Raw genomic sequence first — 13,911 nt, forward strand, 5'->3', positions numbered from 1 at the left:
CACGTGCCAAGACTCTTGTCGATCAGAAAGTCAGCAGCAATTTCAACAATTTCACGCACATTGATCTGGTCCTTCTTTGTCGCTACGGCAACACATACATCTATTACATATGCAGACATGAGGAGGATGTTAGCAATGTCAAACTCCTCCTCATCATCACATTCATACATAGCATCTAGGGCTTTTTTGATGAACACATTGATCGGTTCATCTGCGTTAACAGACACTTGAACCATCTTATCAAAAGATTTGTCCAGACTTTTCACGACATCTGTTTTTTTCTTGAGGTTGGTTACGCGCACGGCATCAGTTTCGCGGTAATTTTGCGGCAAGCACACATCAGCATTTGCAGATATTACTGCATAAAAAATATTAACAAGCTCACTCCTGCAGTGTTCTGAAAGCATTTCTTTAAAAACTGGAGGACCGCACACGTACGGCATCTTGCGTTTGTGATCACGCTCAAGTGACATTTGTTCTCTCCTTTCAAGAATCTGCAGCGTAGTAGACAACTTTACACGATGTATGTCCACAAGTCTCTCCCTGATTTTGTTAAGCTTCCGGTCGTGCTTGCACCGTCCTCAAAAATAGCGTCTGCAACTCCTTGAATCCTGCACAGTTGAGCTATGCCGTGTTAAAAACTTTGCTTTAAACAATTTAATGGAGAATTCCTGAAAGTAGCCTTCAAATTTGCCGCTAAATGAACATGCCAGAGCGTCGTATCTGAGGTGTGAGAGCTCCGAGTTTCAGGCTCTGATTTGTAACCTAAAAATCCTGACCCGTCCCCTCTAAACACTGCAATTCACACGCCCCTCATCACATAGTCATCGGTGTGAGTTATAAAGCTATAGAATATTAAAGTGTCAGTGGGAAAGGTCTTTCCCGGTATTTTCTATATCATCCTCTCCGCTCTATGCACCCGTAGGAAAAGGAATTCTTGCTTCTTATGTGGAGCGCTTAAATTTTTCTTAACTTGTAAAACAGGTGAAATAAAATCAGTTTCATAATGTACACAGCTAATATGAGGGGTTTTAGTTTCAGTCCTAATAGTTATCTTTAAGCTGTTATTTTTTTATAAATGAATAAGATCTTACACTTTACATTAAATTGTGTCAACAACAACAAATAAAATGGTAAATAATATGTTTCACTATGTACTCTCTCTCCCAGTGCGATGGCTTAGATCGTAATGCATCTTGGAAACAGTAGCCAGTTAAAGGTGGTGTGTGTAGAATTTAGCGGTATCTAGTGGTGAGATTGTGAATTGCTACAGACAACTCACTCTTCAATTTTAAAACTCATATGGTAGCTGTCGCACAACAAACATGTCATCGTCTGAGACAACGTAGGGAAGAAACGTGCTCTTTAGACCAGTTTGTATGTTTAGGGCTACTGTAGAGATATGACGGTGACTTCCGTATAAGGGGACCCGCGGTGTATGGAGATGAAAATGGGTCAATCTTAGGTAATAGAAACAATTCAGTTCATTATGTTAGGTCCTTATACACCACTGATAATATAGTTATGTATATTATTTAGCATTTTTGTCTTTTTTAAAAGTAGCACAATGCACCTTTAACATACACAGCGTTCGATTCGCCTTGTGAAGATGACTACATTACCCATAATGCCCCTAGTGCACTAAAGGACACGATGGTCACAATAATCAAACTGCCGGTGTAACATGATGGACTACGTGAGATCTTTGTTTTGCCTTGTGGAGCTGTATATAATAAAGCGAGGTATTTTTAATCTGCACTAACACGTAGATTTCACTCGTTGTTCTACAACACTCGATTTACCAGATGGTTTGTTACTGTTTTCTGTGATGACATTTTTGTTTTTATGGGGTAAGTGCTATTATATTCTCTGTCATTTAAAGGTAAACATAACGGTAAGCATGCCGGGTTTACAGTGAGCCAAGCAACATGTATAGGTAAGGGTTAAAAATCAACTAGATGTTGGAATCTTTAAAAAGTAAATTAATGCTCAGCCCCCCAAAAAGCTGACTGAAGTTCAGATGTTTTGAGTACAACACAATAAATCAACATTAGTTGGAAATGATAGCAAAGTGAATCTTTATAGTATATACTGATTTATTATTCTTATATTATGGTGTAATAAAACCAACGTCGCTTTAAGAATATACCTAGATGATTTTGTGCGGGTATTTCATATGTAAGGATCATCAGTTAACCTATGTCTTTAGTCTTACTATTTTATTTGACTATTTTACAATAAAAAGTTTACTTAAAATTGAAGAAATTGAAGAAATCATGTACCTCGCTTTGTCACCACGGAAGAAGTACGTGTTATTCTGGGTAAAGAGTAGTGTGAGTTTAATACACTTTATAAAAATAAAAAAATTAAAAACACTGTTTACATAGCCGACAACTGATAACTGAGAACAACAGAGACAGAGAAATGAGTGCATCAAAGCGTGTGATGAAGTTGGACTTTGTGTGTTGTGTTCATTGAATGTGTATGGTTTGATTGTCTTGTATGGAGTAATTTGTCAAATATTGTTGAATATTGTATTCAATACAAAAGCACTAAAAGTTTTAGTGTTTTGGCTAAGGAGTGCGAGCATGTCTCAGGTACTTGTATTTCAGGTGCAATAATAAATACTAGACGAAAACTTGAGTTTTTGAGATTAAAATAAATGTAATTGATAAGTGCTTTATTCTTTAAGTTGATGAGTTCTTTCTGAAAGTCTGAAAACTATACTAAACCTAATATACTAATAACCTAAAGTTAAAAGTCTCAGTTTTTAGACAGGTAATGTTTTGTAATATGTGTCTTTTTGTCTTTACTTATGCTGTACTTATTATATGATTTACAACTAAACATAAAGTATACAATCCTCTATCTCCCAATAGTGGAAGTAAATATCACTTCCAGCGAGACTCAATATGCCCACACAAAGGGATTATCAGGTGAGACGTGGAGCTCATCTAACATTCAAAACCACCATCCACCCAATACTGCATCACCCCCTCCATCCTTTATCTGTCTCTGTCTCCTCCACCTCCCTTTAACAGAACTCTGTTATGCCAGCGGCTCTTACGTAACTCCGCCAGCTGGTGCATCCAGGGAGGTTTCCCAGGGCTTAGGGAGTGTAATTTCCCAAAGCATCCGAGGACACCGGGTGCTCGGGTCTGCAGGGGCTTCAAAGCCACATGATGTTTAAAGTATTTCGATATTTGTGTTGTTTAGATAAAGTCTGAAGAAACCAAATAGTTTTTCACCTTATCGACTTTATAGTTTAGTCATTTCAAACCACCTAACAGCATTAACCAAATCAGGTCATGTAGGATTTTACTGTGTTTGTTACTGAAGAGATTGACAATAAAGTCAGTTTGCATAATTTGGATGAAAGTGTGTATGCCAGAGAATGAAACTGTTTATTTGCATAATGAAAATGATAGTATTACACAAAGCAAAAAAGAGATCTTTTTATAATCTGAAGAACCTCTATTTTCACCATGTGTTTTTTGTAAAAAGAGCTAGTTCACCTGAAAATTTTGTCATCATTTACTCCACTCCCATGTTGTTATTTATTCTGATAAACACGAAGGCAGATATTTTGAGGAACCAAACCGACCATGAGGCCCATTCACTTCTATTATCAGATGAAAGTGAATGGGGCTCATGATCGGTTTGGTTCCTCAAAATATCTTCCTTCGTATTTATTAGAAAAAATAAATGTATACATGTTCAACAACGTGAGGGTGAGTAAATGATGATAGAATTTTCATTTTTGGGGGAACTATCTCTTTAAAGGTGCAGTGTGTAAATTTTAGCGGCATCTAGTGGTGAGGTTGCGAATTGCAACCAACGGCTCAGTCCATTGCTCACCTCTCGCTTTTGAAACACATAGAGAAACTACGGTAGCTGTCATCGGAAAAACATGTCATGGTCGGAGACAACTTAGTAAAAAAAATGTCCTTTAAGGGCTTCTGTAGAAAAATGGCAGCACAAAATGGCGACTTCCATGTAACCCTCTGGGTATGTAGATAAAAAGGTCTCGTTCTAAGGTTATAAACACATAACGGTTCATTATGAAAAGTCTTAATACACCCCTGATAATATAGTTTTAGTTTTGTATATTATTTTGCATTTCTGTCAAAAGATCCTTCTAAAAATTACACACTGCACCTTTAAAGCATCATATTGTAACAAAGCAGAATTAATTTTCATTTCCTTTGGTTCTTTATAAATATTTATGCTTATCAAATCTCTTATCACAGGATATTGCAGACATCAGAGATTCTTTTTTTGGATAACAGACATTGTTCAGAGATTGATTTTGTGTGCGAGACAATGCTACGGCTAATATCTGAGCTTTCTGAGGTAGGATCCTTTATCAGTGAGTGATTTATGACTGTTGTGTTTCAGTTGTTGTCCATATTTGATGAGCTCTTTTTCTTTTAAGGCAGATTGAGGACTTTTAGGCAAGATAAGGCAGACCGGCTCTCCGCTCCTGTATGTGACTTCTCTGTATCTGCATGCTTGGATCAAATGAGAGAGGAGGATGGACTCTTCAGACTTCTCTTGCATGCTCAAATAAAGGAGCCCAGATTAGCCATGGCCCCAGGAGAACACGCATGAGACCGTGAGGAAATATTGCATGCGTTGATGGTACTTTCGGTGTATGAATGGGTAAATGTGAGGCAAATTGTAAAGCACTTTGAATGGCCATGAAAAGCGCTATATAAATGCAGGCCATTTACCATTTACTTTCAGACACAAGATGCTTTTTTGGGGTTTCTGGGCTGCCTATTTGTTTAAACTTTTATCTGCTAGAAGTCAGAAAACTGCTTTGATAGCCCGAGCTATCAAAAAGATAAAGATATGAGTTTTCTTCATATCTTTAATATTGACTGAGTAACCCATACGGCAAAAAAAATACATTTCTCTGGCCAAAAATATATTTTAAATATATGCTAAATACATTTTGTAGAATGTAATGCTCAATTGAATATATTTATTAATTTGGAAATATATTTAGTTTTAACCTTCATATATTTCAAAATGTATTTCAAGTGCAAGCAAATACATTTTTAATTTTCATCCCATATGGCAAAAATTTATTTTTTCCTTAACATATTTTAAATATATAAAAGTAATATAAAGTATATTTTTGAAATTGAAAATATATTTAATTTGAACCTTTTTAAAACTGTTATGTTTACAGGTTCGTAACATAAAGTTTTTCTTCCAATGCCACGTGAATATATTCCTTGGATTCAAATATATAGAGGGCTAAATATATTTGCTTTTTTAATGTTTTAAAATGTATTTACTTAAATATATTTATACAATATACAATAAAAGGTAAAAAAAATGTATATATTTTTGTAAACATATTTCACAATATATATTTCAGCAAATGTATTTTGGCTATTTTTTATATTTTGAAATATATTTAAAAATATATTTTAAATTATATATATTTTTACCCTATGGGAAGGTTTTAAAGATTGAAATCAATGAGTGAAATCGAACTTTTGTGAGATCATAAAAGTATAGCCTGGATTTCACAGACAGGGTCACAATTTGTCACATCATAACCTAAAATCTTAAGGATTAAAAAAGTCCATATGGATATGTGAGGCATTACCTCCTCGCATGCAAAGTGCTTGCAACGTGTATTTTACCCTGTGACAGATGATCTCATTTAGTCTTTTTAAAGGGGACATATCTTTTTCCACATTTAAGTGCTATAATTGGATCCCCAGTGCTTCTATCAACCCAGAAAATGTGATAAAGATCAACCCAGCAACTTAGTTTGGTAAACCATTCTTTGCAAGCATGTGAAAAAATAGCTCATTGAAATTTAACTCCCCTTGTGATGTCAGAAGGGGATAATACCGTCCCTTAATCTGCACTATCCAACCACAGCACTGCCAGTTAGTATGGAGATCAGCTTATTTGCATTTAAAAGGACACAACCAAAAACGGCACATTTTTGCTCACACCTACAAAATGGTAATTTTATCATCTTATAATAAATGATCTATAGAGTATTTTGAGCTAAAACTTCACATACGCACTCTGGGGATACCAAAGACTTATTTTACACCTTAAAAAAGTCTTGTGAAATGTCTCCTTTAAATAGTCCACTTAATCTCCCGTAAAGTGTTAATGGGTACAGTATAATGTTTCATTTCAGTGCTTCATTTGTTAAGCCGAAATGTCTGGATTTGTATCCGCCACCATTTTGGCTCCGTGCCACAGACATTAGTGCTCCAGCGAGCATGATAGGGGAGCTTAATGAGGTAGTGTTATATCTGGAAACTGGATATAACACCCGCTGTATGCTGTCACCCTTCCTCCTACATCAACCGCCCCCTGTGGCTGTCCATCACTCTGTGACCGGTGAACAGATCTGCCCCCCTCTCCTTGCCTGGAAGTGCTTGAAATGGTCTGTCACACACAAGCAATGATCTTGTGCTCACATCACTGGCCAAAGTTATCAAGACACTTCAGAACTGATCCAGGCATCCATCCATCTATCTAAAGCACTCGCATCTACAGTTGTCCATGACCTGCATAGTCTCTGTGGGACACAAACTGAAATGTTTAACCGAGTGCTGGTTTGTCAAGCTAATTTCCAGTAAACAATGACCTGTGTTTTGGAATTCGTAAGTATTTTACGAGGTGGCTAATTCGTATGGATTCGTACGATGTGAATCATACAAAAACGTACGATTATTAGAAAAAAGCAATAATGAAGCCCCACCCCTAAATCCAATGCCGCTGGAGTGAAAGCAGATTATGAAATGCGGATTACTTTGTGGATTACTTTGCGGATACATGGATTACTTTTATGGGCGCTTTATTGTCTGGTCACCATCCGCATTCATTGACATTCTCCTAAGCATCTCCTTTGATGTTTTGAAATGATCACAAAATGTTTTTTAGGTGAATTATTTATCATTTATTCTCTCATCATGAAGTTGTCCAGCAACAGGAGGGGCACTTTAGGCTGACCTGGATGTGCCTACCTAAATCTGGGCCTTTACGCCTGAGATCAAGAAAGTTGAAGAAGCAAGCAGAGTTAAACTCTTTTTCCCTACTGGCTTGAGAATTTCTGGAGTTTTGTCCGTGCTCTTGGCCAAAGTTTGAGTTATATTTTTACAGCTGGAGTCACGGCCTTGACCGGAGCGAGATGGCCTCACTGGAGTTCAGTATGAAATGACTCAATAGCCTGTAGGATAACAGACCACAGGATTTATTCACACGCTTTCCGAAGCACACACATAAACAAGCGATATGATTCACAGAGACCTAGCTGTGTCACGTCTGCTCCCTGGACCAGTTTCGTTTATCCGTACCCTCAGGGTTAAGACCCTGTGTGCAAGAAGGAAATGTTAGTGTCACCTCCAGTTACAAATAGCTGGAGGTGACACATTAAGGCATGGACAGGTCCGAGGGGTGAATATATGGCTGGTTAGCATGATCCAATTACCCTGCTGGGCTTTTGTTTATAATGCCATCAGCCAATCAGATTGTCAGTTTCCTGTGGCTCCAATTTAAGTAGTCACTTGACGTTTACTGCCTAAAAAATGTAATGATGGGGATAGGCCTATGTTTCTCCAGGTATTAAGACATCCCAGGTGTCCAGTTACTAGATCTCAAAGTTTTTGTGCAGGAGGAAAATTTTGGCATTGTAAAATAGCCGTCGGAAGATTTAGCTAAAGCTGGAAAACACACATTCCGACTTCATTGTTTTTGCCATCCAGTCATATGAGCTATCATTGGGATCAGTAGCAGAAGTCAGGCTGCTATTGCCATTATCTCATCCTGTGTCTTTGATGGATTTCGATGGAACACTTTTTTCTTTTATTAATAGGAGACATCATCACACAGGACATTCCATCAGTCTGTGTCCAACTATCTGGAATAGTCTTTATTTTATCTGATGTGCTTAATGCTTCGATGTAGCAGTTTCAGGATATTAATCCTCAAATAATCACTTAGACTTGACGTAAACATCAACTATTAAGAAATAATAAGGGCATTTCTCTGAAACAAAGTTTGTCATGAAAGCAGAGGGGAAAATGGAGAATTGTAGTCCATGTGTAAATACACAGGTACCAAGACAGTTGTTTCCCTCATTATAGGTCAGGGAACAGTGATGATATGGTTTATATGTGTGTGTATATATACTCACCTAAAGGATTATTAGGAACAGCTGTTTAATTTCTCATTAATGCAATAATCTATTCAACCAATTACATGGCAGTTACTTCAGTGCATTTAGGGGTGTGGTCCTGGTCAAGACAATCTCCTGAACTCCAAACTGAATGTCAGAATGGGAAAGAAAGGTGATTTAAGCATTTTTGAGCGGGGCATGGTTGCTTGTGCCAGACAGGCCGGTCTGAGTATTTCACAATCTGCTCAGTTACTGGGATTTTCATGCACAGCCATTTCTAGGGTTTACAAAGAATGGTGTGAAAAGGGAAAAACATCCAGTATGCGGCAGTCCTGTGAGCGAAAATGTCTTGTTGATGCTAGAGGTCAGAGGACAATGAGCCGACTGATTCAAGCTGATAGAAGAGCAACTTTGACTGAAATAACCACTCGTTACAACCGAGGTATGCAGCAAAGCATTTGTGAAGCCACAACACGCACAACCTTGAGGCGGATGGGCTACAACAGCAGAAGACTCCATTGGGTACCACTCATCTCCACTACAAATAGGAAAAAGAGGCTACAATTTGCACAAGCTCACCAAAAAATGGACAGTTGAAGACTGAAAAAATGTTGCTGGTCTGATGAGTCTCGATTTCTGTTGAGACATTCAGATGGTAGAGTCAGAATTTGGCGTAAGCAGAATGAGAACATGGATCCATCATGCCTTGTTACCACTGTGCAGGCTGGTGGTGGTGATGTAATGGTGTGGGGGATGTTTTCTTGCCATACTTTAGGCCCCTTAGTGCCAATTGGGCATCATTTAAATGCCACGGCCTACTTGAGCATTGTTTCTGACCATGTCCATCCCTTTATGACCACCATGTACTCATCCTCTGATGGCTACTTCCAGCAGAATAATGCATCATGTCACAAAGCTCGAATCATTTCAAATTGGTTTCTTGAACATGACAATGAGTTCACTGTACTAAAATGGCCCCCACAGTCACCAGATCTCAACCCAATAGAGCATCTTTGGGATGTGGTGAAACGGGAGCTTCGTGACCTGGATGTGCATCCCACAAATCTCCATCAACTACAAGATGCTATCCTATCAATATGGGACAACATTTCTAAAGAATGCATTCAGCACCTTGTTGAATCAATGCCATGTAGAAATAAGGCAGTTCTGAAGGCGAAAGGGGGTCAAACACAGTATTAGTATAGTGTTCCTAATAATCCTTTAGTGTGTGCGTGTGTGTGTGTGTGTGTGTGTGTATATATATCAGATCTGCTTTAGCTATGGCCTAGGGAGCACTGAAGTGTTGTCAGTAAACAAACGAAGGCACATGGAGGCTCCGGCCTGCAGCTTTGCTCAATTAACGGCTTGATGGTGGAGTTGGACCGGTTTTCTTCTCCAAGGGTGAGACCGGCTGGAGTGGCTTGGATATGTGAGGGACAACAGAACCTTGAAAACATACTGTTACTTTTTCACATGCGTTCAGCTGCAGAGCGGGTATTGATTCAATGTCCAGGCAAGGCTGGTAATATATTGATTTGCAGTCTTTAACAAGGCAGACTAATACAGTTTTCAGTTCTTTTATTAAAGCACACATGTCTCATCTTTCATAATTTGGGCTCATTTTGGCATTCATATAATCGCATGGGTGTGTTATAGTTCACAGCAGACATACAAATGGTTTTCTGGTCCAAAATTGGTCAGCTGTAGGTAGGTGGCATTTTCAGCCATCATAGACCTGTTCTTGACACATGTAGACTATATACATTAAGGGGTTTAGAATAAAGACAATGTCACAAAATCATCTCACAACCTCGACACAGTACAGAGCGCAAAACATTAAACTCATTCAATGGGAACTTTAAAGCTGACAGTGTGGAAAACAGTGCAGGAGTAATTATCTGTAAAAATAACTGTGTGTGTGTGTGTGTGTGTGTGTGTGTTTGTGTACCCGTGCTTGCACGGTTTGTAGGCTACACTATTGCTGACCTTTTCCTGATGGCAGGATCTTCTCCATTTCAATGAAAATGGATGCCTTTTGATTTTCGTTTTTTTTGTTCACCAGCAATTCGCTCCTGCTTGGTGGATGAAATACAATAGCTTCTTGATAAGCACACAAATTTGTGAAAATGGACCCCTTCCACTCAAAACGGTGCTAAATTTGAGCTTGTACTAACATCTAATGTCGGTATCTGATTTCTTTGGTCATATCTGCTTATTTCAAGGTCTCTGGTGCTTCATGCGGTGTTAACCACACACCACACATACAATTTCTGTGAGAACGCAAGCAATATTGATATCTTACGGGCATTCACATCGTTTCCGTGAGGTGGAACTGAAAGTGCTTAGTCATGCTTCATGCAACAAAATTAAAACACTTCCAATTAGCCATACTGTAGCGATCACTGTGTTGCCACTCTGCTGTGGCATAGTACAGTTTTAAGCTAATTTATTTGTAGTTTATTATACAGTATTCTGAAAGCGAGGCTTTAAAGGCAGTACAGACTCATTAATTTGCATGCTGACAACTTGAATGAGAAAATTACTCACCGGTTGCCATCTCGGGAGAGTTTCTCCGAACGTTTGCCTCACGCAGCATGACTTTTGATTGGCTGGCATGGTACCAGGCCCGAAATAAATTGTTTGTCTTGCTCAAGTGTGCTTGACGTTTGAATCTGCTGAGCGCAGTAGCAATGTTCCTAGTGAGGTAATGAGATCTTCCTCGCTCAGGTTCACACTGACCTAATTCTGTCACCACTAAATAGATTTTTCCATATCTCTGCAGGACACCATAACAGATTATTTGGTAATAAAACTAGAGAAATTTTTGTTGGATGCCAAACATTTGTCATATCCAGTCTGGGGTGGTCTTGTATCTCCTATAAGCATTGAGAGACCCACTATAAAGCACAATTTAATAAAATATATATTAAATGATTATATATAAAATATAAATTAGGGGGGGGGGGGCTGGTTTTCATTAAAATTAAAATACTACCTGAATTAAAAATTCTTATGCTTCGCTGCCACAAATCGATACTGTCAATTATCTGTCCTAATTTTGCAATAAACTAATCCAAAAGATTTCTGTCTGAAATTAAATACATGTAAACTTTCAAGTGCGCCTCACGCTGTTTTCTGAAAGAATTGACAGATTGTTAGATTTACATTTAGGATTGTGGGCTTTAAAAAAAAATATCCTCAAACTATTTATGAAATCACTGCGACCATATAATGACGGGTGGGGGGCTTAGCTAAGGGACCCCAAATCTTTGACATAATTCATACACTGGTCATAAATATATTAAAATGAATGATTCTGAACATCCCCATACAGCAAAAAGTTACTATTTTAAATATTAATATTTTAAATATATGCTAAATACTTTTGGCAAAAAGTTTTTTTTAAAGCATCTTTTTTTGGGCCATTTTGCCTTCATTTGATAGACAGTAATTAAGAGATGAGCTGGGATTTGAACTCGGGTCACCGGATATGCGTCTGCACCATATGTTGGAGCACTGTTCACTACACAAATCAGCTCAGACTATGTAGTTTTAAGCTTTATATAATAACATATACTTTAAAATTTATTTCAGGGGCAACAAATACAGTACATTTCTAATTTTACAACCCATAAGGCAAAAAAAAAAAATGTTTTAATGGCCAAAGTATAAAAGTTTGTATAACATTTATAAAGTATAAAACGTATAAGCATGTATAAAATATAAAATTATAAGTATATTTTTGCAGTTGATATTTACTTTTAACCTGTTCAAACCTGAAAGTTTTTCTTTCAATGTGACATGAATATAAATGCTTTAAAAAAAAACAAATATATATATATTAGGGCTGTCAAAATTAACGCGTTAATAACGCGTTAACGCAAATTCATTTTAACGCCACTAATTTTATTAACGGAGATTAACGCAACGCGCAATTTCTGTTTGACCCTTGGTCCAGCCCATAGTTGAATGAACAGAGACGCAGACAAATGTGACTCTCTCTAAATGAGTAAAAGGTTTTCATAGAAATAAGAACATTAAAGGAATAGTCTACTCATTTTCAATATTAAAATATGTTATTACCTTAACTAAGAACTGTTGAATCATCCCTCTGTCATCTGTGTGTGTGCACGTAAGCGCTGGAGCGCGCTGCGACGCTACGATAGCATTTAGCTTAGCCCCATTCATTCAATGGTACCATTTAGAGATAAAGTTAGAAGTGACCAAACACATCAACGTTTTTCCTATTTAAGACGAGTAGTTATACGAGCAAGTTTGGTGGTACAAAATAAAACATAGCGCTTTTCTAAGCGGATTTAAAAGAGGAACTATATTTTATGGCGTAATAGCACTTTTGGGAGTACTTCGACTCGCCTGAAAAGTCTGCTCCCCTTCTCACTCTCATAATGGGAGAGGGAGGGTGTTACTGCGCCGAGTCAAAGTACTCCCAAAAGTGCTATTACGCCATAAAATATAGTTCCTCTTTTAAATCCGCTTAGAAAAGCGCTACGTTTTATTTTGTACCACCAAACTTGCTCGTATATCTACTCGTCTTAAATAGGAAAAACGTTGATGTGTTTGGTCACTTCTAACTTTATCTCTAAATGGTACCATTGAATGAATGGGGCTAAGCTAAATGCTATCGTAGCGTCACAGCGCGCTTCAGCGCTTACGTGCACACACACAGATGATAGAGGGATGCATCAACAATTCTTAGTTAAGGTAATAACATAGTTTAATATTGAAAATGAGTAGACTATTCCTTTAAGCAAATCGTCTACCAAATCCAATGCTCTAAATGCTCGTTGGACATCTGATATGATCTTTATTTTTACGTCTGAGAGGTGTAACGTTACCGTCCTCCTAATGCTTAATCTAATACAAAGATGCGTCTCAATTCATTTTGGTTTCGCTTTTATGCATGACTTATAAAATAGACTGCAGGACTTGCTTGATGTTAAAAGAGTCATTAAGAGAGATAAAGTTCGGTACCTGATTAATGTTAAAGAGTTATTAAGAGCGACAAGACTCAAAAGCGATCCCCTCACGCTGACTGACTGACATCTGAAGCGCGTGCACACAGACGCGCGAGTGCGAGACCCGGATATATAGACATCTACACAAAATTACAGTTTTACAAATATCTGTTTTGATAAGAATTCACGCAGGTAGGCTCTATAATCTGTTATGTTTTAAGTAAATGTTTGGTTAACTGTTGGGTAAAAATATCTGATGTGTAACATTATATTAGATCACTATAGATTTTAAGCAGTCTGTCTCAATGTCAATCAAACAAAAGGAAAAAAAGTTGAACATACATTGATGCTGTTTTTGCTTTGTGTGTGCTAAATCTATTAGTTTTACCAGTGATTTTAAGGTATTGATGTGGTAATATAATGTATGGATGTGGAAATGTTTGTGGTAATTTGACTATTTCAACTTCAAACACGTATAGTTCTGTCATATTTTGTTATATTTCAACATTTCATGCATTGTTCTATGTTTTAATAGATATTTTCAAAATATGAACAACTATTTTTTTTAAATTTGCTAATTCCGACTCAACTTGCCAGCACAGGTCACAAATGATGCAGCAGCAAACAAAAATGGAGAAAGAAAAATCTTCTGAAAGGAAAATTCATATACAAAACAATGGGTGGTGATTCTGTTAAAATGTAAACAGGCTGTTGTTAACATACATTTGCATAAAGCATCTATATATGTATATATGATTAGAATATTAAAAACCT

At 37.4% G+C, this 13,911-nt stretch overlaps 1 long non-coding RNA gene across 1 annotated transcript in view; it reads left to right on the forward strand.

Moving 5' to 3' along the window:
- Positions 1–3,782: 3,782 nt before the first annotated feature.
- The window catches only part of LOC141363626 (uncharacterized), a 77,844-nt gene continuing 67,715 nt past the window's right edge, over positions 3,783–13,911 (forward strand). The window contains exons 1-2 of the long non-coding RNA XR_012369104.1: positions 3,783–4,353; positions 4,440–4,641. This is a non-coding gene — a long non-coding RNA (uncharacterized lncRNA). The remainder of the gene's footprint in view (positions 4,354–4,439; positions 4,642–13,911) is intronic.

Source organism: Misgurnus anguillicaudatus, chromosome 4 (assembly GCF_027580225.2).
Source record: "Misgurnus anguillicaudatus chromosome 4, ASM2758022v2, whole genome shotgun sequence".
In the NCBI taxonomy this organism is placed as follows: domain Eukaryota; kingdom Metazoa; phylum Chordata; class Actinopteri; order Cypriniformes; family Cobitidae; genus Misgurnus; species Misgurnus anguillicaudatus.